Here is a 23,958-nt window from a genome sequence, read left to right on the forward strand (position 1 = left end):
AGCCTTTGCATCAAAAGGTTTTTAACATCATAAATTAAATTCAGACAAGTGTGTCTAAAAAATGTTTGACCAGCAGTGTGTATAAATATGCTAAATATGTTTAACCAATAATACTTATATCTTGAAGTGGGTAGCAAGATAAAAATAAAATGTTCTATAACCCTCTGAATTCATTTTTTTTTTTTTTTTTTAACTGCAGCACGTAAAACTCAGTTTGCAAAAATGTAGTATACTCTAGTAACGTTCATTCTATGAGACCAGGTTGCATCTGCATTTTAATGGTTTCAAGGGGGTTTAATTTGCTCATTCATATGCTCCAAACTTCATCAAACTCTCCCCAACTTTAATAATTAGGATAGTTTTTACTTAAGCAAATTTATGCTTCTGACTTTTGCTGGGACATTTCCGGGGTGAAATACAGCCTATTACATGGAGGAGGACAGAGCTTTATGCAGCAGAATGTTTAGTTCAATATGACAAATTGCAGCCGAGTGAAGCGAGCTGAACAAAATCAGATGGTGAAAAACCCTGCCAGACAGAGTGAATGTCAATGGCTTTGCTCTGCTCTGTTTATGGCTGGTCTAGTTAAATGTCAAAAGATTTACCCTAGAGAGAGCCCATCCCCACTCCAGACTGATACTGAATTTGTAGGCACCTCACTTCTCCTTTCTCTGTGTCCCTATCTTTGTGCTTTTAAGCAATATTTAAAATACTTACAGTTCAATTTCCAAGCCTATCAGTATATACTGTATTGTACCTTCTATGTATTATTTCTTAAGATCTAGTTTATTAAGTTCCAAAAAGCCTACTTTTCTCTTTGTTTGGTATTAGCATTGGCCATTGAAAAAAAATTCTTCAGTTGACCACAGTTTGCTAGTATACAGTCCTATTCATAATGATGGTGTGACAAACTAAGTAAGTGTCATTAAACTTGGCATCACAGATGAATATACATATGGTTGAAAGATACAGACAGAGTGCTCAAGAAACAAGTGCAAACTTCTTAAAATGTCAACACATTAGCAATAAATGACTCCATTTTACTTCAAATAAACATTGATTCAGCCATACGTTCTTATTGATAAGAACGCTGTGTCTGTGTTGGCACTGAAAAGGCAAATTCTGCAAATGTTTAAGCTGTTTTATGACCCTTCACAAACCAACAGGAAATGCTAAGTCATCTCTTTTCTTTTTGGTGTACGTGTTGAGGGAAGAGCTGAGGGGGAACCGCATTAGCACAGGCTGAGCTCCAAAAAGCCTGACATTTTGAAATGTATGAATCAAGGGGAACTGAGGGAAACATTTTTTCAATTTAGAATTCAAGTAGCAGAGAGAACATGAGGTGCTTCAAACAGGTCGTCTTTGAACTTGGAGCCCAAGGCTCAGTGAAATCCTTAACCGCACACTTGTTTTAAGGTCGTGAAACTGTGAAAACCATCAGGGATTTGTTTGCCAGTCTCCATCTGAGGGGAAAGACATGTTCTTTGTAAAGCAGCACTTCATTTCTATTTATTGCTTGAAACTATCTGCACATAGAGAACAATCCCGCAGAAAACATCTTAAACCAGGTGTTGCTGGTTTAAAATCAAGGAACACACAATATTGTGTAAAATAGCCCATTTGTAATTACATTAAACTATTTTTATTGATACTTTTAAGTATTAAGTTGCCTCCCTTTTTAAATAGCCTTCACTGTTGCTTTAAAATGTAACCTTATTCACGCTAGCACCATCTTTGATTTTTAATGGGAATGACAACGAGGCTGTGAAGGAGAGACTGACAGTATCTTCAATAATGTAAAAAGCTCCTTGACCACATCTGATTTTCCACAACTCAGGTTGTCTGGAGTTCTTTGTATACTGAATGTTGTTGGACATATATTTTCTCAATGTTTTGTCCACGGAACGATCCAAAAACATTTTAAACTGCAGTACAGTCCATTAAAAACATTGTAAGTCTATCCCTCACAGCCTCATTGTCATTCCCATAAAAAAATCAAAGATGGCGCTAGCGTGAATAAGGTCTACAGGCAGCTCAATATGTTTTGGAGCAGAGCAGTTGTCTGACACCAACTAAAGCTTCATTACTGAGCTTAAATATTAATTAGTTTAGCACGTGACAGCAGTGCAGTCATTTATGTCACCTCTCAATATTGACCTATCACTCTACATTAAAAGATACAGTATACTGTATTTCTATCAGGAAGACTCGCAAATTTGAGTAAAGTTTTAGATTACATTTATTTGATGAATATAAAACAGGAATGTAATATCTCTCTTTGGCGTAAGCCCCATCTGGCGGTCCGAAGTTGTTGTACTCGGAACCATCAGATCCTGCCGGAGATAGGAGGCAAGGGTGAGGAGCCTACCTCCGTGCAGTACTGGACTCAACTGGTGGCAGTGGGGTGGTGGAGGTTGCCAAGTTAACACACTGAAACAGCAATATGATAGATTGTGAGCAGACTTATAAAGCAATGGCTTACAAGTGATTGGCTAGGAGTTACCTAGCTAATGGTGCGATGATGTGCAGATGCTAGTCTTCCCGCTAGAACTATGCTGTGCTTACATTTCCATTTGAGGAAAATAGTGATTAAAAAATCAGCTGTGATTTAAACCATTGTAGACCTCCCCATACAGTACTCTTTAAAGATCACTTTATCCATGGTGATGCAGTTAGAAAAGACATTTGCTGAATGTACCTTTCTCTCACACATGCACATACACTGTCTGTTTCTAAGTTTTATTTATTATAGTCAGCAACCCTGCAAATGGAAATTAATTTGCCTGCATGACGGTCCTCTCTATCTTATTCAATATTAATGTCATCTCACTTTACCATCCAGGTTTACTTTATCCCTATAGAGATGGAGCTGTCTGATACTATCATTCTGTAAAACTTTCTCTGTCTCTCCCTTACAGATCTTACCATTTATTCATTTAGCAGATGCTCTTTTTCAAAGTAGAAAATACAAACACACGCGATTAATCATGAGGAGCCAATGATATTAGCAAGCAGACCAATCACAGCTGTTGTGGTCTGCACTGATGCGACACGCTACGGCATGTAGCCTACATGTAGGTTCGACGCAGAAGTGTAAACCAGCCTTTAGAGTAGAGATATGTGCAAAATATTTTCCTGTCGTGAATAATGTTGAGCCAATGATTAACATCATCATGACTCTCCCCAATGAATCAATCATAATCATGCAGCCATGAAATGAATAGAGAGCAACAAAGTTGAGAGAGAGAGAAAAAAAAAAAAAAAATTCCAACAAATTGGCAAAAGCAGACACTACCTGTCATGCAATATTCAGTCCCCCATGGATTCCTGTCCCCCTTGGTCCTCGAATTGAATTTGTTCATTGACTGAAAGTAGTTTTGCCTAATCAAAAATCCTGAAATAGCGCTTGGGGATTTATGCAGTCTTAATCATGAAAATACATCAATTAATGTCGTGTAAGTTATGTGAAATGTCACATGATATAACCAAAACATCAAATTGTCAAATGTAACGTTTCTCTTTGTGTTTCAGTTAGCATGTTAACCAATTAGCCTGCACAGCTAATGTTTCACCATGCACTCTGTACTGTTAGCAAGCTAATTAATTATATTACTAAGCTAAGATATTCAGTGCAAGTAATTCACATAATTATAACAGAACTATGAATTTGAACTTTAAATTAAATGGATATGGTTATACAGTATCAGAGACTATTTAGCAGAGATGGGCCACTTCTATTTAAATGAATGGGAGAAATTGGAATGCCCAACCAAGAAGCTCTGAGCGCCCAGCGGAGAAAGGAAGTCCCGCCTAACAGGTAAAAGAGCCAATCACCTTTTAGATACAGACATCGCATGTTAATCAACTCGCTAACGTGCATGCGCATTAGCTATACAAGCCAGGAAAATTTTATGTCTTAGCATAGTATGAAGCAAAGAAGCACAATTTATGATTCCAATATTATCAAATTTTATTGCTGATTTTAAATATGTTATTTGATCGTAATCTTGACCAACCGTTTTTGAGATTTCGGTGATCCCCCATTCAAGTAAAGAGGAGCTGCACTGGCATGACTGGAAATAGCCTCACGAAAGCGTTCCAAAGATGGCCGACAGTGGACTGACTTGCTAGAAAGACTTTGCTGGGTTTACTGACTGTATTTATGTGATCAGGTAGAGCTGGGTAATTTTTTTTCGATTAATTTGAATTTACATTTTTGACACGTCTTTTTTTAAAATCTTGGAATCGAGGTTTTGCATAAAATATTAGCAGACACTATAGTTAGATACACTGTCAGTCCACCAATGGCTGAATATAAAAGAGAAAAACAAACTTCACAGCACTTGGCTTGATGCTGTCCTCAATCTGATAAACTGAACATGTGTGGAAATATGCGTGGCTGCGTGCTCCAACGTAACATTGGTTAAAAACACGGAGACCGATATAAAAGCTGGTAATATTTCCAATACGATTGTACAGTGTGATTGTACATAGACTTCGTCCATCATGCATGTATACTAATCAACTGGTATTGTATGTATATTAATCAAACAATAACTATGTTCTGTGTAAGTTGTGTAAGTCATGAAGCACTAAGCTACATTTTCTGAGATGTCAACAGAAATGTATGTGTTTATAATAAAGTGTTAGAACATACGTGACAGTTATGGGCGCTTCATATAAAATCATATAATGGATAGACTATAAATGGGAGAATCATCCACATTGCCTTTTACCATGATGATTCAGATGGACAAAACAGATTTTAAACTGGGCTCAAATTGTTTCTTTAACCATGTATATAGTTCATATAGTAGTTATATCAAATCATTAGTTGTTCAGTTAAAAAATTTATGATTGGTCGTGAATGAAGCATTCACTTATTGGCTAAGCCCGACATGGCTGCTGCAGCTGCTCAGAAAAAGATCAAATATTTGTATCACTTTCCGCGTGCCTCTCATTGAAAATAAACTAGACAATTGCGCTTGCCGCATCCCGTGTAAAACGGCCTTTAGGAAGCGAAACGATTATTTTGACAAACAGCGATATTATTTAATTTTGCTGCTCTGCTCAGCATGTACCACTAGAGGGTACCACGTGCTCACAGCTCTGACTGACGTAATTATTTTAAACTGAGCTTTTTGCTTGCTTTTTCAACTACACTGAACTTTTTCTGATATCTGGAATCTATCTGCAGGCGTTTATGGTTATACATACAAACTGATCGATATACTAAAAATACTTTCTAGATAAACATGACTATTTCTAGATTTTCTAGACAACTTTCTAGATGGACTTGATTTAGATAAAAATAATACCTAGATTTTGTAGTTTTCTTATTTTATACTATTATTTCTGAACATCAGTGTTATTTTAAATAAATTACATTTTAATTTATTTTACTTTTACGCTGTTGACAACTTTCAGTGTGTTGCACTTTTTTTGTGCAATTCTGTTACAAACCTTTGTTTTCTATAATGAAAAAAAAAAAAAACGATTTTTCTAACCAGGTTGCCTTGCATTCTAATAAGGAACATGTTATTTGAATCATGTTGGAGTTACTTTTTTGAAAAATGCCTTTAAATGTAGGAAAATCTAATCGAGAATCGTAAATCGTCCTTAAGTTTGAAAACAAATAAAAAAATAAAATGCGATTTTTTTCTTTTTTTTTGCCATATCGCCCAGCCCTATGATCAGGTACAGAACTAAATATTGCATGATACTGGCTTGTTCTTATGAGGTTTTGCTGATTACTTTAAAGACTACCTAGGAAGGATCACTTCATATGACAATGATTTTCTTGTAAAAAGGAAAGAGAAAAAAACTAAACAAAAAACAGAGACTACACAGAGACAGGAAGGCAGCTTGAAAGGAGACCTCTGAGATGACCTGGCTTGTCCTGTAATTTGAAGCTGGTGTCCAGACTAGTGACTTAAATCTCATGGCCTCTCTCTCAACAGGTTGTGAAGGTGCAATTCATTATTGATAGGTTATACTTATTTACGCAGTTAATTGTTCTCTCTTCTTTCCAACAAGACAAATATTCACAAGATGGAGACGTTCAAAAAGATTTACAATGCCATAAAGCATGTAATACCAAGCAGATTGAACTCAGACACAATCAAACAGATCACATCAAGCCAATTTAATGAAACCTGACTTCAGAAACAAGACAGTAAACAGTGCCCCCCTAAATGGAAGCATAAGCCCTTAATTACTAAAGCAGAGGGTTTCTGTACAACCAAACTCTCCTACTGCTCAGCAGATGACAGCAATTCAAGATTAATTTAATCAAATGTACATTTGGGCTATTAGATATTTCATACATGGCATTAATCTCTGGGTGGAACAAGACGAAATAATCAGAAAGCCAGATCCGTTCAATGAATCTTGCTATTTGGAGGATGCTGAATTTGAAAAGATGAGAAAAGAGAGATGGAGAATAAATTTTGTTTTTGTTTGTTTTTTTTCCCCTTAAAATTAAGAATGTGTGCTTCCAATTTAATGGTGGCTTTATAGTCTTAAGTTAGTGATCGAGCAAAATGTTGATACTTGAAAAAAAGCTCTTTATACCAAGCTCTTTAGAGCATATGGGGATCTGTTTGAAGAACTGATAGAGACCTAGTTTCAAAGATACAACATAGTTTTTAGAGTAACCAACACTTAAAAAAAAATCTGTATTGTAAGCCCAACATACAATACACATAAACGCTCACGCACCAAAAAGTACAGTACGTTTTTCGGACATGCACCATAGTAATATAGTGTTTTTGGACATGTACCATGGTAATACCAAAGTTTTGCTTGAAGCACCTTGGAGTACCATCTAAATACCATGGTATCCATTAAAGTACAATGGCATCACCAACTGGTACCTTCACTGCACACTGCTCTCACCACAGTAATCTTTTCTAAGGGATTACTGTCTCTTAGTTACTTTGTTATATAGTCTTCTTAACAAAGATTAAGCCATTTCTAAAAGGCCCAATAAGCCATTTTGTCATTTATAATGACTAAATGGTAGATGACTCTACTTAGATGAATGATTCTTTAGGGTAAAATCTCAACAGGGAACATAATTTGCTTGCATCATTAGTGCAGTGTAGGTACAGTACCAGTCTTAACAGTACAAATTACAAAAGAACAAATCACAGATCTTGGGCCAATTTTACACAGCTATGAATATACATAATCAACTCCACATTAAAATCAACATGATCACACGAGCAGTTGGCATGTTGTTTCCGAGTGTTCCGGTACTCTAGGATCGGCCACAATATGCTGACTTACAGTACTGTCAAGCGGTATCTCTTATCAGATATTTTTGCATTGGCTCCAGCATGTTTACATTCCCTTGTGGTGCAACTGGAAGCATGTTGCGTCAGCAGCATGGGAGACCCATGTTCAGATGCTGCATTGAAACCAGGAATCAATCAAGTTCACATAATCAGTGACGAGTATGATTCGGAGGTTGCATTTTTCCCTCTTACATCACACTTTTACTCCACTGAAAACAAATAGTTTTACAACTCGCTTTTGGCGCCCCTCTGTGGACATTACACCTGGAAAATAGAGTTCACACATGACCATACACCCAACAACACTTACCGCTTTGGCCACAATTGTTTGGCCAAACATTTGACAGTATTTCACATTTCGGTAAGCACAGACCGATTTCAGCTAAAGAAAAGTTAACCTACTCTTTCCGATTTCACTGTGAGAAATTCTGTTAAAATAGCGCTATTATACTGGTTTCTTTGCTCACAAATGATGCTTTTATGTAATCTCATTTAATGGACTTTAACAAAACTGGAGTTCAAGCACCCTGAAAAGATCAAAATGATTGTTATATTACCAGTATTATAGTGTCCTTAATAGGTCATGTCGGAATATTTGTATTTACGCATTTAGTGCACATTAATGCTACCACAATGTCGTAATTACCAATGGGAAACTCAGAATTGTCTTTGAGCTCTATCCTACAGTTAGGGTGTTTCAATTAAAGAATGTTGGTGGAAGCTAATTGGTATTGAGTAAGTTGGTATTAAGTTTGATTGTGTATGTTGGGGGCCTGGGTAGCTCAGTGAGTAAAGACGCTGACTACCACCCCTAGAGTTTGCAAGTTCAAAACCCAGGGCGTGCTGAGTGACTCCAGCCAGGTCTCCAAAGCAACCAAATAGGCCCGGTTGCTAGGGAGGGTAGACCTCACATGGGGTAACCTCCTCGTGGTAGCCATAATGTAGTTCGCTCTCGGTGGGGCGTGTGGCGAGTTGTGCGTGGATGTCGCGGAGAATAGCGTGAAGCCTCCACAAGGGCCATGTCTCTGCGGTAACACGCTCAACAAGCCACGTGATAAAATGCATGGATTGACGGTCTCAGACGCAGAGGCAACTGAGACTCGTCCTCCGCCACCCGGATTGAGGCGAGTCACTACGCCACCACGAGGACTTAGAGTGCATTGGGAACTAGGCATTCCAAATTGGGGAGAAAAAAATAAATAAATGCAAAAATAATAATTGTGTATGTTGATTGTACAGTCAACTAGTTGCCTAGTCTATATGCATTTTGTGAACTGCTAAGGAAGAATAGCGATTATGTTTGCCAAAGCAGAAACTTTGAAGGAGGACTTGAAGGCAGCATATATCACATGAAGAAAAACATTGCAAACAACTAGCAAACCACACCAATCATTAAAAATAGCCAAAGATTTCAAAACAACCTATGTGTTATTGTTTTTGCCATGGTTAGACCCTGATTATGACATCATTTTGCTGAGGTATCTTCAAGCACTTTCATCTACAAGACATTTTTTCTGTGGTGACTTCAGTTGCAATTTTTAAGGTTGCTTGTTAGCAAGGGTTATGACCTGTTAACTATTAAGTCCACATATAATCCTCCAGCTTGGGTGCAGCATGCTGGTCTTGGTGATGCTAAAATTCTAATCAGTGCCAGACACCTGCCAGCATTGTTTCCCCAATCACATGACTGCTCTGGGTGGGCTACTAAGCAACAGGGGGGTTAAAGGAGGGATGTCCTACCCCCACTTCCCCAATCTCCCTCGCCCCTCTGTTCAGTCAGAATAAATCCTATTAGTCTTGTTAATCTGGCCTGCATTACCAAAAAACACTCTGAGTCCAGAGTTGTATGTTTCTCTCAGGCAGTCATCATCTATTGATCATTCTCTTTTAGATTTAAAATCCAACAAATTTTTCTGATTTCATTTGCTGCTATTAAGAGGCACTTTGCTTTTCAGCTTTAATGTATCTTGTGAAGTTTAATCTTAAATGTAAGTAATAGGATTCGACTCTTTGAAGGAGATGCTGAAGTAGAGTGTTTGTTGTACTGTACATCAGAGAGTAAAATCTCCAAAGGAGGTTTCATAAGTGTTCTGTACTCTCTTTTAGACCGTCTGTACTAAAGCTGGGATTTCATAAACTTAAATTAGGTAATAGAGGGAGCCAGAAAATTGGGCACAGCCAATTCTGGGGATCAAGACTTAAGAAAAACTTCAAGGCAGATTTTGTCAAGTACACTATGCTGAACAAATCTCAAGATCGGAACATCACTCACAGGTCATTAAAACACATTTTCCAAAAAGCAAAAAATCATGCAATTTTCACAACATTGTTTCTCATAATTAAGTTTAAATATGAGGGGTCCAAAGTCTGTGACCACTGGTCACACTGTTACTGCTTCTATTTTACATTTTTCTTATTTAATGCAATAATGTTCTCATGACAAATTATATCAGCATAACAATTTGAGTGAAACGTTGAATAGAAAAATGTACATTAATTTTAGAATTTCTTGGTATTTGGTATGGCCCCATTTTGATTTAATAACAGCGTGCATTTGAGCTGGCACAGACTCCACAAGTGAGGTTGCATTTTCGCTCTAAAGCCCAAAGCACGCGTGATGCAAATCTCGTCATCAGCCAAGTGCTCCAGCACTGAATGTGCATGCGTCTGGATATTTCAAACCACGCGTCTTTGAACGCGCATGCGTCTGGAATTATTTGCACTAATTAGTGGGTCCACAAGGTGGCAACACTCGCATTTGAGCCGTTGCTGTCACGAAGAAATGCTAGAAGAAGATGTAATCGCTGCTAAAGAGAAATAGTCCAGTGCCTCACAGCAGTTGTAGCGTGAATGCGCCCAACCGCCTGTGTATGCGCACACAGTTATACAGGGTGGCCCCCAAAAAAACGGGGCCACTATGTTTGATTGCTTGTATCTTAAAAATGCATAAAGGCGTTTACATGATTTTTGGTGTACTTATACGACTTTTTGCAAACAACAAAATGCCGTCACTGTGACGTCATCATGACCAACAACTTGCTACACATAAATAAATAAATAAGTAAATCGTTTAGCTAAGTTTTCAAAGGCAGCAAATTAGGTGCTTCTCTTTCGCAGTGGAAGCATAGATGGATTTCAGTAGCAGAACTTTTGACCTCCTGCTGTCGAATTCATAGTGTGATTAGTCTGTAAAAATCCTAAAAGTTTATGTCCAGGTTGAAATTTAATTTTTAATCCCAGTCTTGTGGTCTCAGACTTTTGGACCCACACTGTATAATATAATTCACTGGAGTCTTGGGTCTTGGTAATGATCATTTTACAATAACTTTTCTTATTGCAGTGGCTAACTTTCACACCTTGTTACTTGTTGAGATGAACAGAACTACCATGCTGCATTATTACATCATTAAACCCTCGTTTGAAGTGACTGTTTGGTCTGGAATAAGCAGCACGATTAAAGCGGAGGACCTTTGATCAGAGGAAAGCTGGACAATTCGCTCTGACAGCCTGAAACCATCAATTGATAAAACCCTTGCTATAAGGCCAAACAGAAACTCTAAAAGAAGAACCGAATCAATAAATTCTACTTAGGTCGTCTCAAAGTATTTTTGGTATGATTGTAAAGATAGTGATTACAGCATCTGAAGTGTGTGTGTGTGTGTGTGTGTGTGTGTGTGTGTGTGTGTGGCCCATCAAGATCAGGAAACAGAGACAAAAGTGGAGTGGCGGCAGTCATGGAATTCCAGGAATTCCCCCTTAAACACAATACATGCTCCAACAGTCCTCTCCTCCTCCCTCTTATCTTCCTTATCCATCCCTTGCTCACTCTCTAATCGCTGTAATGGCTAGCTGTCTGTTACTCCGGCTGCTCTCTCCCCTGCTGTCCTTCCTGCCAGTGGGGACACGGGAGACCTGCTGTCAATCTCAGCGTTGGCCTTTGGGTAATTTAAGATACCTGCTATGTCAGTGCATCAAGAAATCTAAGTAGGCTGGTGCTACCTTGTGCATGTTAAACAGTGTGTTCAATATTTCACAGTATCAAACTCACCTGAAATGCAAGAGTATAAAAACAGCTGGAGACATTATTACTTGTATGGATTAGGTTAAAGTAATAGTTCACCGAAAAATGAAAATTCTGACATCATTTACTTATCCTAAGGTCAACTTTCTTCCTTCCATGGAACACAAAATGAGAAGTTTAGCTCTCTTCAATATAATGAAAGTGGATAGGGACAAGGGACTATCAAGCTCCAAAATGGATATGACCTGAGTGCTAGAGTTTTAAATCTTCTGAAGCCATACCATAGCTTTGTGTGAAGAACTGATGTCAGGGTGCTTTCACACAAGCACTTTTGGTGCGAACCCAGATTCAAATGACGTCAAATTAAGTTCGGTTCGTTTGAACGATGTTAACGCTATTTTCCGAACTTGCGTGCGCATCCGCGAACCGCACCCGAGTCCACTTGAAAAGGTGGTCTGGGGTACGGGTACCCCACGTGAACTCTGGTACGGTTCGCTGGTGAACGCAGTTGTACCAAATCACAGAAGTGAACCGCTATTCATTACGTATAATTTGCATCTTTGCAGGCTTCCAATTGTTATTATAATGATATAATGCATTTCTCATACCTGCTTGTTTCCAAATAAATTGCAGCCAGATAGCAGCTCATATTCTTCACAACTCTTGCAAATCATCCACGGGCTTGCGGCAGACAAACGCTAACATTCACATCATATCATTACACATTCAATGCATCCATGGCAGACAAACACAAGTGTTGTTCTGTGCATGTAAAGTTTTGGTGGTAAATCCAAAAAATTGAATATTTCAATAACACTTTGAAGCTGATGTCTTCTGAAGTTGTTACCTAGTTACAGTGGTAAACAGCTGCTGCTTGTACTCATGTTGATGACGCAATCGGTCACAACATGGAAACAAACAGCTTGGACATTCTGCTATAAATACAAAAAAAATCATACAGGTTTTAAAAGACATGTCGGTGAGTTATTGATAACTGAATTTTTAGGTGAATTGTAGGTGAAATGTTTCTTTAAAGATTGAATTGAATGTTTCAGGATATGGTGAACTTTTCTGTTTGCAAGTTTTTCCTCCTTGCTTCTCATAAATGTTGATGTTCAGCTCGATTGAACGAAGCCTATCTTTTCTCCTATGGGAAACAGCTCAGGCTGATAGAATCATCAGTGTCTTACAGGAAATGGGAGGAAATTTCCTATAAGACGGCAAGGGATATCTCAACAAGCCCTTTATAACCTCTGCATTTGCTGAAGTTCACAAATATCCACCCCTGTTCTGTTCTGACTTAGAAGCAACTCATTTTGGAGGTGTCTATGAAGCAGCTAATGCACTGTGTCATTCGTAGGAGTACACATCACCCTACAGGAAAAGAACACTGTTTATTTTTCTTTCTTTGTGCTTGTTCAGTTTTCAGACTTTCCTCTCTGCTGTGAGCATGTAAGTGCTGAATTCATTCACAACACAAACTGTACGCTAGGTCTACAGAGTATTAAACCATAAGCCACATTCCATACCATGCCGTACCATTCTTCCCTGGGTCACATGGGATTGTAACTGAGACTGGGAATAGTTGAGAAAGAAAGAGAGAAAAGCGAATGGAAACATACTCATACATTGTCTTTTCTTTCTGGATATCCTCTGATAAGATTGTAAGGGCCCTTCCTGATGAATGACGTTGAATAACACAAAGAGGATTTTTCCAGATGTTTGTTGTTTTTAATTGGGATGGCATGTTTCTGTAACTCTGTAAGATGCCAGGAAGCCCTGCAGCAGGTTGCTATGACGATGTGTGTTCCATTGACACATGAGTGATCAGGTGGACAGTGGATACTCTGTTGTCCTGGTCTGGTTACTGTCACTCCTAAATGACCCCGGAGAGGTGAGAGGATGATGGAGGATCATCCATAATCACCCCCAAAACAAGAGATCAAAATGATTTCTTTGTAAATAAATAAACAAAATATAACATTCTTATTCAGTAATTATATAAATACATTTATATTAACTATTTAAACATATGTCATATATTAAATAATACAAGTATATAAAACAAACTCCATTATTATGTTTATTATGTATTATGTTCAATTTATAATGGTATTTTCATTTTTTTTAATTTAAGTATATTGTAGAACTTTTCAGTAAGTTATAAATTCTTCATTAATTATACACAGTATATTTTTCAGTAAGTTCTTCAGTAAGTATATAACTATTTAAAAGTATTTCATATATTAAATATAATAAATATAGAAAATATAATTTATATATTTACCTTCATATATGTATTATATTCAATTTTACAATATATTAGTATTATTAAAATATGTATTATTTTTAGAATATTGTATAACTTTTTAGTAAGGTAAACATTCTTCAGTAACTATTTAAGTATAACTAAACATATAATATATCAAATAGAATAAATATTTAAAATATGATGAATTAATAAAATATATTTCATATTCATATATTTAGTATATTAAATGTATAATAGTATTATATATAATATATAGAATATTTATTATCTTTATTTAAATGTACTGTATTACTTATTGAAAACTACACTATATATACTTACTGAAGAATTCATAACTTACTGAAATAAGTTATGAATTCTTCAATAAGTATATAGTATATAATTAATTTGTAAGCACATAAATATAATTATAACTATTCAAATATATATCATATATTTAAATTAATAAACTAAATATATCTATTATATTAAATACAATTACATTATATTTATAATATTTAAATATCTATTAAATTATTTAAGTATATTATTAACTTAAAAATATACAAAATATAATTTAATTTAAAATTGTATGGCGATTTTATAAAGACAAAAAGGAAAATGGCTTTATAGCTTGGTCTGGAACTTGAGATCTCAAATAAAATAAATAAAAATAAACATGGCCTTCTTTTTTCACAGACACTTGGATAATTGTTAAAGAATGCAATGTTTAGAGGAAAAGAACACAGATAACGCTTCTGCCCTGCAGCATGTTGACCAGTGAATTGTAAAATATGATGCCCTTTGCCCTCAATGAATCAAAGGACCTCCACCACTTTTCAAAAGACACTCCATGCTTCATGCAGCCCCATCCCAGGTGACCCTTTCCGATCAAGTTGTCAGCTACGTATGTCTGTGTCTCACCACTTGACCCAAGACCCCGTTCCCTATTGGACAAACCAGTGGGTAATTGTCCTGTAGAACAAAGCATATAGCGGGGGTCTGCTAAGGACTTACACTAACATTCCATTCACAATGGTCTCTGGCAACCAACTTTTAATGACTCTGCACTTCTAAACATTTACTGTTCAGCAGGACCAACAACACACAAAAAAAGAACATTTAACACTCACAAATGGAGCATCTTTTTTTTTTTTTTATAGAGAGAGAGAGGACCCCTTCCAACGGCCTCAAGCTTTAAGAGAGTCGCCCCATTATTAAGGGCTGAATATGAATGAACAGCCAGGCCAAATGAGTCCCAGGGTATTGGAAACCAGAGGTGTTCATGAAGCTCAAGAGCATGGTCAAACCCAAGGTTATGGGTTTGAATCTCAAGGAACACAAACACTGATAAAATGTGTACCTTGAATCAAAACTAAAGAAATAAACATAATCCATTATCACTTATGTTACAACTAAGATTCTTCAGTGACAAGAGCTCTGGCTAAATAAGACTATAAACAAAATTGATCCAACTATTAGTTGAGTGTGTGAATCACAATGTGCAGGTGCAGCCATTTCAGTTACCAAGGCAAATATTGCAATCTCTGATGTCACTTACCTTATAATAATATGATGAAAAACGATCAAAGACTCCTGTAGCATAACATGATTATCTGCGTTATATCCTCGGAATCCTGACAAATGAAACAGAGAAATAATCAATGACCTTTGACGGCAATGCCGTTATGCGTCTCCAACTCTCTTTTAGCGGCTGCTCACAATAAATGAAGGCTGATCCCCGTGTGTGAGTATGTGAGTATGTGTGAGAGAGAGAGAGAGAGAGAGAGAGAGAGAGAGAGAGAGAGAGAGAGAGAGATGAATGATGAACTTGTTTATTCATATGCAAGTAGTTATGATAATACGACTCCATGTATGGAAATCCCATCAGTTCGCGCACCAAGGACGCTAAAGTGTCGCAGCATCTCACTGGAGCGCAGTACCGGTAAAGGAGAGTCAATAATCATGTAATAATTGATGCAAATATAACTAACATTTATGTGATTTTAACAGCACGAGCACTAAATTGTAACAAAGTCGATACGTAATCAATGTTGTCATATTTTACGCAAACAAAATCAATTCAGAATGAAGTGTTTACCTAAATGTGGACTCCGAAAGCTGTTTCTTCCCGCCGGTCCAAGTCAACCGCACGAGATACTTCCATCACCGTATCAGACTGTCACATGAGCGGAGCGGTCAGATCATCCCTCCCCAAATCTCTCATTCCAGTCCAACACCGCCCCACCTCCCCAAAACACGCAGGATAGCCCGTTTAGAGCACACTTATACCACCAGACTGACTGCTAGGCAACAGGCTGCTGTGTGAATGAGTGATGTCAGACAGTGGTGAATAAGAACAGAGAGGCAATGACGGTGCGTGTCGGTCACCCCGGTTCTTTCAGGCTGTTATGGGTTTCGTAGACTGTACGCCCACAGAATATTAATGAGCACATATTGCTGCAACAGCAAGCGAGCATTTTAGCGTTTTTTCCTTTTTATTTTATTTTATTTTTTTACATGGTCAGGGAATATAGTAAGTGTGATTATAACATTTTTATTTATTTTTTATCTGAAAGAATTTCACAATATCAACTATAAATTCAGATTACCCTCAATTATAGATCATGTTAAATAATAAAAATGTCTGAAATGTTGCCTATTTTTATTCATCAAATAATACTATCGTACCCCAAGGGGCGTCTTGCCCCATTTTACACAAAATTCCTAGTAGATTATGACTTTTGAATGGCTTGACTTAGCTACGCTAGAACGCTTTAAAGCTACCGAGAGCTGTCTTTTTAGAATTTCACGGTGTCCAGAGAAACAACACTGGTCACTGTGACGGGCTGACAGCCACAAACTCTGTAAACGTCAAAAAAAAAAAAAAAAAAAAATAATAATAATAATAATAATAATAATCCAACCGCGGCCCGCGCGTGTTAGCCAATCAGAAAACTGGGGGGAATTTGGGGCGGGACTATAAGGGGAGCGTTCTAGAAGCGTAGAAATCGATTTCCACGCTTTTAATTCTTAAAGGAATTAAAGAACTCTGGAACTCTTAAATGAATATCAACTTGTCCCTTCTTTTAAAAAAAAAACAAATAAAAAATCTGGGTTATAGTGAGGCACTTACAATGGAAGCAGGGCCGTTTCTGAGCTTGTACTACTTAAGCGAAATCCTCCTTGGAATTTCAGAAATGTCTGAAAACATGTACCTTTTAAAAAAAAACAGGACACGACTGCAAAACGTTAGCTGAATTGTTTTAATTTAATGCATGACAACGAACAAACACTAACTACCCAGGTAGGTGGCTTACATTAATTTCTTATCAGTGGTCTGGGTTCTCTTCCTCCTCTTCCTTTTTCCACTCCCATCTTATACATGCGTTTCATTCGTCACATCTAGCTACAACTCTCTCCTTTCATTTACATTCTCCCTTCCCTCTCGTGCTGCAAGGGGGCCCCACATACAACTGTCTGGTTGATTCATAACAGCTGCATGAGTCTTAACTCGCAATTTTTAAGTATATTTAAAAATAAAACATAAAAAGAATTACAAAACGACCTTGCTTTGCAGAGCCCCCTGGTGACTTGGGGGCCCTAAATGGCCTCTTATACTGCTTATAGCTACAAAACGGGAATAGCTAGAAGTGAATACTCACTGTTTCAAAAGCCACAAGATGTACACAATATGTGTTAACATGATTTTAGTGCGATAAAATCGCTTACTAACCTTTTCTGTGTAAAGTTATATATTTTACAATTTTGTTGCCATGACCGTCATAAACTCTAATCCTGCAAAAACGACGATTTAAACAGTTACAGCTCAAATTATACATGAGTTTTAACAGAAAATGAATGTAAGTGCTTTTACAAATTTATAAGATTCACATTTCAGCCTTTAAACCCTCCAAAAATTGGCCCTATTCACTTCCATTGTCAGTGCCTCACTGTGACCTTGAATTTTTGCCTTTAAGAAAAAGAGGGACTAGTCGAAATGTATTTTTGTGGTAATCAATATTTTGCCACAAATGTTGTCAATTGAGCTTAACTTTTATTGAACCCAGAATATTAAATTAGATTCAACTTTATTGTCATTGTGCAGAGTACAGGTACAGAGCCAATGAAATTCAGTTAGCATCTAACCAGAAGTGCAAATAACAATATGTATATATATATATATATATATATATATATACACACACTATATTGCCAAAAGTATTCGCTCACCTGCCTTTAGACGCATATGAACTTAAGTGACATTCCATTCTTAATCCATAGGGTTTAATATGATGTCGGCCCACCCTTTGCAGCTATAACAGCTTCAACTCTTCTGGGAAGGCTTTCCACAAGGTTTAGGAGTGTGTTTATGGGAATTTTTGACCATTCTTCCAGAAGCGCATTTGTGAGGTCAGACACTGATGTTGGACGAGAAGGCCTGGCTCGCAGTCTTCGCTCTAATTCATCCCAAAGGTGCTCTATCGGGTTGAGGTCAGGACTCTGTGCAGGCCAGTCAAGTTCTTCCACACCAAACTCGCTCATCCATGTCTTTATGGACCTTGCTTTGTGCACTGGTGCGCAGTCATGTTGGAACAGGAAGGGGCCATCCCCAAACTGTTCCCACAAAGTTGGGAGCATGGAATTGTCCAAAATCTCTTGGTATGCTGAAGCATTCAGAGTTCCTTTCACTGGAACTAAGGGGCCAAGCCCAGCTCCTGAAAAACAACCCCACACTATAATCCCCCCTCCACCAAACTTCACAGTTGGCACAATGCAGTCAGACAAGTACCGTTCTCCTGGCAACCACCAAACCCAGACTCGTCCATCAGATTGCCAGATGGAGAAGCGTGATTCGTCACTCCAGAGAACACATCTCCACTGCTCTAGAGTCCAGTGGCGGCGTGCTTTACATCACTGCATCCGACGCTTTGCATTGCACTTGGTGATGTATGGCTTGGATGCAGCTGCTCGGCCATGGAAACCCATTCCATGAAGCTCTCTACGCACTGTTCTTGAGCAAATCCGAAGGCCACATGAACTTTGGAGGTCTGTAGCGATTGACTCTGCAGAAAGTTGGCGACCTCTGCACACTATGCGCCTCAGCATCCGCTGACCCTGCTCTGTCATTTTACGTGGCCTACCACTTCGTGGCTGAGTTGCTGTCATTCCCAATCGCTTCCACTTTGTTATAATACCACTGACAGTTGACTGTGGTATATTTAGTAGCGAGGAAATTTCACGACTGGACTTGTTGCACAGGTGGCATCCTATCACAGTACCACGCTGGAACTCACTGAGCTCCTGAGAGCGGCCCATTCTTTCACAAATGTTTGTAGAAGCAGTCTGCATGCCTAGGTGCTTCATTTTATACACCTGTGGCCATGGAAGTGATTGGAACACCTGAATTCAATTATTTGGATGGGTGAGCAAATACTTTTGGCAATATAGTGTATATACACATATACATACATATATACACATATACATACATACATATATACAGGTGCATCTCAATAAATTAGAATGTCGTGGAAAAGTTCATTTATTTCAGTAATTCAACTCAAATTGTGAAACTCGTGTATTAAATAAATTCAATGCACACAGACTGAAGTCTTTGGTTCTTTTAATTGTGATGATTTTGGCTCACATTTAACAAAAACCCACCAATTCACTATCTCAACAAATTAGAATATGGTGACATGCCAATCAGCTAATCAACTCAAAACACCTGCAAAGGTTTCCTGAGCCTTCAAAATGGTCTCTCAGTTTGGTTCACTAGGCTACACAATCATGGGGAAGACTGCTGATCTGACAGTTGTCCAGAAGACAATCATTGACACCCTTCACAAGGAGGGTAAGCCACAAACATTCATTGCCAAAGAAGCTGGCTGTTCACAGAGTGCTGTATCCAAGCATGTTAACAGAAAGTTGAGTGGAAGGAAAAAGTGTGGAAGAAAAAGATGCACAACCAACCGAGAGAACCGCAGGCTTATGATTGTCCAGCAAAATCGATTCAAGAATTTGGGTGAACTTCACAAGGAATGGACTGAGGCTGGGGTCAAGGCCTCAAGAGCCACCACACACAGACATGTCAAGGAATTTGGCTACAGTATTCCTCTTGTTAAGCCACTCCTGAACCACAGACAACGTCAGAGGCGTCTTACCTGGGCTAAGGAGAAGAAGAACTGGACTGTTGCCCAGTGGTCCAAAGTCCTCTTTTCAGATGAGAGCAAGTTTTGTATTTCATTTGGAAACCAAGGTCCTAGAGTCTGGAGGAAGGGTGGAGAAGCTCATAGCCCAAGTTGCTTGAAGTCCAGTGTTAAGTTTCCACAGTCTGTGATGATTTGGGGTGCAATGTCATCTGCTGGTGTTGGTCCATTGTGTTTTTTGAAAAGCAAAGTCACTGCACCCGTTTACCAAGAAATTGTGGAGCACTTCATGCTTCCTTCTGCTGACCAGCTTTTTAAAGATGCTGATTTCATTTTCCAGCAGGATTTGGCACCTGCCCACACTGCCAAAAGCACCAAAAGTTGGTTAAATGACCATGGTGTTGGTGTGCTTGACTGGCCAGCAAACTCACCAGACCTGAACCCCATAGAGAATCTATGGGGTATTGTCAAGAGGAAAATGAGAAACAAGAGACCAAAAAATGCAGATGAGCTGAAGGCCACTGTCAAAGAAACCTGGGCTTCCATACCACCTCAGCAGTGCCACAAACTGATCACCTCCATGCCACGCCGAATTGAGGCAGTATTTAAAGCAAAAGGAGCCCCTACCAAGTATTGAGTACATATACAGTAAATGAACATACTTTCCAGAAGGCCAACAATTCACTAAAAATGTTTTTTTATTGGTCTTATGATGTATTATAATTTTTTGAGATAGTGAATTGGTGGGTTTTTGTTAAATGTGAGCCAAAATCATCACAATTAAAAGAACCAAAGACTTAAACTACTTCAGTCTGTGCGCATTGAATTTATTTAATACACGAGTTTCACAATTTGAGTTGAATTACTGAAATAAATGAACTTTTCCACGACATTCTAATTTATTGAGATGCACCTGTATACACATATATATATATATACACATACATATACACATATATACATATATGTACTATATTGCAAAAAGTATTCGCTTGTCTTTGATGGAGGGTAGCTGAACACCAGTGATGTATTGGGCAGTTTTCACCACCCACTGGAGGGCCTTCTGGTCTGAGACAGTGCAGTTGTTATACCACACTGTGATGCAGTTTGTTAAGATACTTTCAATAATGCAGCGGTAAAAGTTCAATCAGGATGATTGGGGTGAATATTCTTTAAAAGTTCTCGTTTCTCTTTGATTAATTAGTAAACCTAATAAAATAATGTCACATTCCTTCTAATTTTATAGAACCTTTAAATTTTGTCCAGTATCTTTTAATAGCAATTTATTTCATGAGTAAAACCATTGGAGCACTTTTTAAACATTGTTGAGCTTGTCTTTTGAGACCGTCTTAAACAACACACTGTATGTCGTATTTAAGCAGAACAATTGGAAATTTTGCTCCGCTGCTTTTGGATACAATTGATGTAGTGCAATCTCCATTCTACTAAATGTAAATTTTCCAAGGCCTGCACTAGCCACAGCCCCCACAACAAGCTACCCTTCCTCTCAATAACACAGCAACATGGCATTGCTGTTAGATCAAGGTCCCAGTGGGGTGGATTATTCTCATTAGGTTGTACTATCAGTCTTCAAGACAGGAAAGGAGCAAAGAGGTCTTATCTGAACCTACAGCTACATTGCCGTGGAGGCAATGAGCAATGCTTAATGCTACCGATGTAGATGATTAAAGTGCTTTACTTTATTAAAGGGATAGTTCACCCAAAATTAAAAATTCTCTCCTCATTTACTCACCCTCATGCGATTCCAGGTGTGTGACTTTAAGTCTTCTGCAGAACACAAATTAAGATTTTTACAATGTTAGAGCTGAAGCAATGGGAAACTCCCCGATGGTGTGGGAGTGCAATGAAAAAGTTATATGCATTAAATTTTCAACCTACAAATATAGGCTGTCAAAATAAGTCCTTTATCCCTCCCCCAACCCCATCATCTCTCTCCTTGTGTGACAAATGGGGGATCCAATTTTGTAATCTGGTGGCTTTCAAAAATGCAGTTTAACCCCCCGTCTCAGTATGCGGCTGGTGGCAGGCTTAGCCATGACCAGGGTAAAACACTTACATGCCCATATAGGCCACCAGACTTCAAGCAAATCCACTTTTGGCATAAAGTGTGTGTGTGTTGCAGACATCAAGGGATTCTACACACACTTTAGAGTACATTTTTTTTTTTTTTTTTTTAATAATCTGTTGTTTAGAGGGAAAGGGGGAGAAAAGATCACGAGAAAGGAGTAGACTTAAACACATTAAAAGCAACATCAAGGGGGGCATGCCCCTGTGCGACACCCACATCATAATAAATAGACCAAACAAATTATATTTAAACAAAATATCAATGCATTATAATAATATTTAGCAGGGTAAAGTTTAATTTAAGTTCAATATTTATTACATTCTCGCTTATGGTTCATAAGAGATAGTCTGAAACGTCCTGTGCTAAAACGTCACTGGTGGCCAAGTGTTCAATGCAACTCTCTTGCATGTTCTGTCTTAAATACATAATAAAAAAACATTTACACATTCTAAAGATTGTAAATTGTACGTATAACTTAACACTTTAATTAATACTTGGACACCTCTGACATTTTAGTGCAGTGGGTGGAATTTTCAGACGGTCCCTTACAAGCGCTTATTAATGAAAAGCCTATCGGAGCATTTTTAGTCATAATTCTCCAGCTACAAGAAGCGTTGACCGTTTGAGCTGTGTTTTATGCCTGTATGATATAGTCATATATTCTTTAACCTAATTGTGCTAATGACATCGTTGTAAAATTGTTGAGTAGGAGAAACTGAATGTCAATCGAATAACAAGCCAACAACATCTGGAGATAAGGTAGAAGTTTCAGCGTTAGTTTGCATCTTTGGACCTGCCAGCTCCAGTTTCAGTTCTACTTAATGTGGATTATAAGTGCTGAAGTAAATGTAAGTGTAGTTACTTCTATAGCACAATTTCCCACGTTATCACGAAACCCGATCTGGATCGGATTTTGTGCCCAACTCGATCACTCTTATTTGGCAAGCATTCATTAAACATTAATACTTTTTTGTATGTATATCTGTCGAGTTTTCATTTCCAGAACAACATAACCTACAGCACACACTTATTTATAATGAGGTATTTTTTCCACTAATGAGGTCTTTAATTTAATATTTTGCACTGCACAATGCAGAAACAAGACAAATGTAGTGCAACAAGTTTGACAAAACAAACAATGTATAGAAACAGGTAGAAGAAACAGCAGCTAGCGTTATACAGGGCCACACCACACCAGCAATGGCAAATGAATTATGAATACACTTAAAAACATAAAATTGGACCTCCTCACTAAAGCAATGCCTTACCTTCAGTGAGAAAGGCTCTTATACACTAAGCTCACCACATCAACGCACTTCAAACTAATAATATATACAGTGCGTCCGGAAAGTATTCACAGCGCTTCACTTTTTCCACATTGTTATGTTACAGCCTTATTCCAAAATGGAATAAATTCATTATTTTCCTCAAAATTCTACAAACAATACCCCATAATGACAACGTGAAAAGAGTTTGGCACACCTATTTTTGGGCAGTTTCTCCCATTCTTCTTTGCAGGACCTCTCAAGCTCCATCAGGTTGGATGAGGAGCGTCGGTGCACAGCCATTTTCAGATCTCTCCAGAGATGTTCAATTGGGTTCAAGTCTGGGCTCTGGCTGGGCCACTCAAGGACATTCACAGAGTTGTCCCAGAACCACTCCTTTGTTATCTTGGCTGCGTGCTTAGGGTCGTTGTCCTGTTGGAAGATGAACTTTCGCCCCAGTCTGAGATCCAGAGCGCTCTGGAGCAGGTTTCATCAAGGATGTCTCTGTAAATTGCTGCATTCATCTTTCCCTCGATCCTGACTAGTCTCCCAGTTCCTGCCGCTGAAAAACATCCCCACAGCATGATGCTGCCACCACCATGCTTCACTTTAGGGATGGTATTGGCCAGGTGATGAGCGGTGCCTGGTTTCTTCCAGACACGACGCTTGCCATTCAGGCCAAACAGTTCAATCTTTGTTTCTTATGGTCTGAGAGTCCTTCAGGTGCCTTTTGGCAAACTCCAGGCAGGCTGTCATGTGCCTTTTACGGAGGAGTGGCTTCCGTCTGGCCACTCTACCATACAGGCCTGATTGGTGGAGTGCTGCAGAGATGGTTGTTCTTCTGGAAGGTTCTCCTCTCTCCACAGAGAAATGCTGGAGCAC

At 38.3% G+C, this 23,958-nt stretch overlaps 1 protein-coding gene across 2 annotated transcripts in view; it reads right to left on the reverse strand.

Moving 5' to 3' along the window:
- Positions 1–15,907, reverse strand: part of LOC127434087 (transmembrane protein 108-like) — a 69,432-nt gene extending 53,525 nt beyond the window's left edge. The window contains exons 1-2 of one of the 2 annotated variants that reach the window (XM_051686549.1): positions 15,672–15,907; positions 15,132–15,207 (exon numbers count right to left, since the gene is read on the reverse strand). The gene's annotated coding sequence lies outside the window, so the exon portion shown is untranslated. Of the gene's footprint in view, positions 1–15,131; positions 15,281–15,671 lie in introns of those variants that run through there. The other variant, XM_051686550.1, reaches the window with a different exon arrangement.
- Positions 15,908–23,958: the final 8,051 nt, after the last annotated feature.

This window comes from Myxocyprinus asiaticus, chromosome 44, assembly GCF_019703515.2.
Source record: "Myxocyprinus asiaticus isolate MX2 ecotype Aquarium Trade chromosome 44, UBuf_Myxa_2, whole genome shotgun sequence".
In the NCBI taxonomy this organism is placed as follows: Eukaryota; Metazoa; Chordata; class Actinopteri; order Cypriniformes; family Catostomidae; genus Myxocyprinus; species Myxocyprinus asiaticus.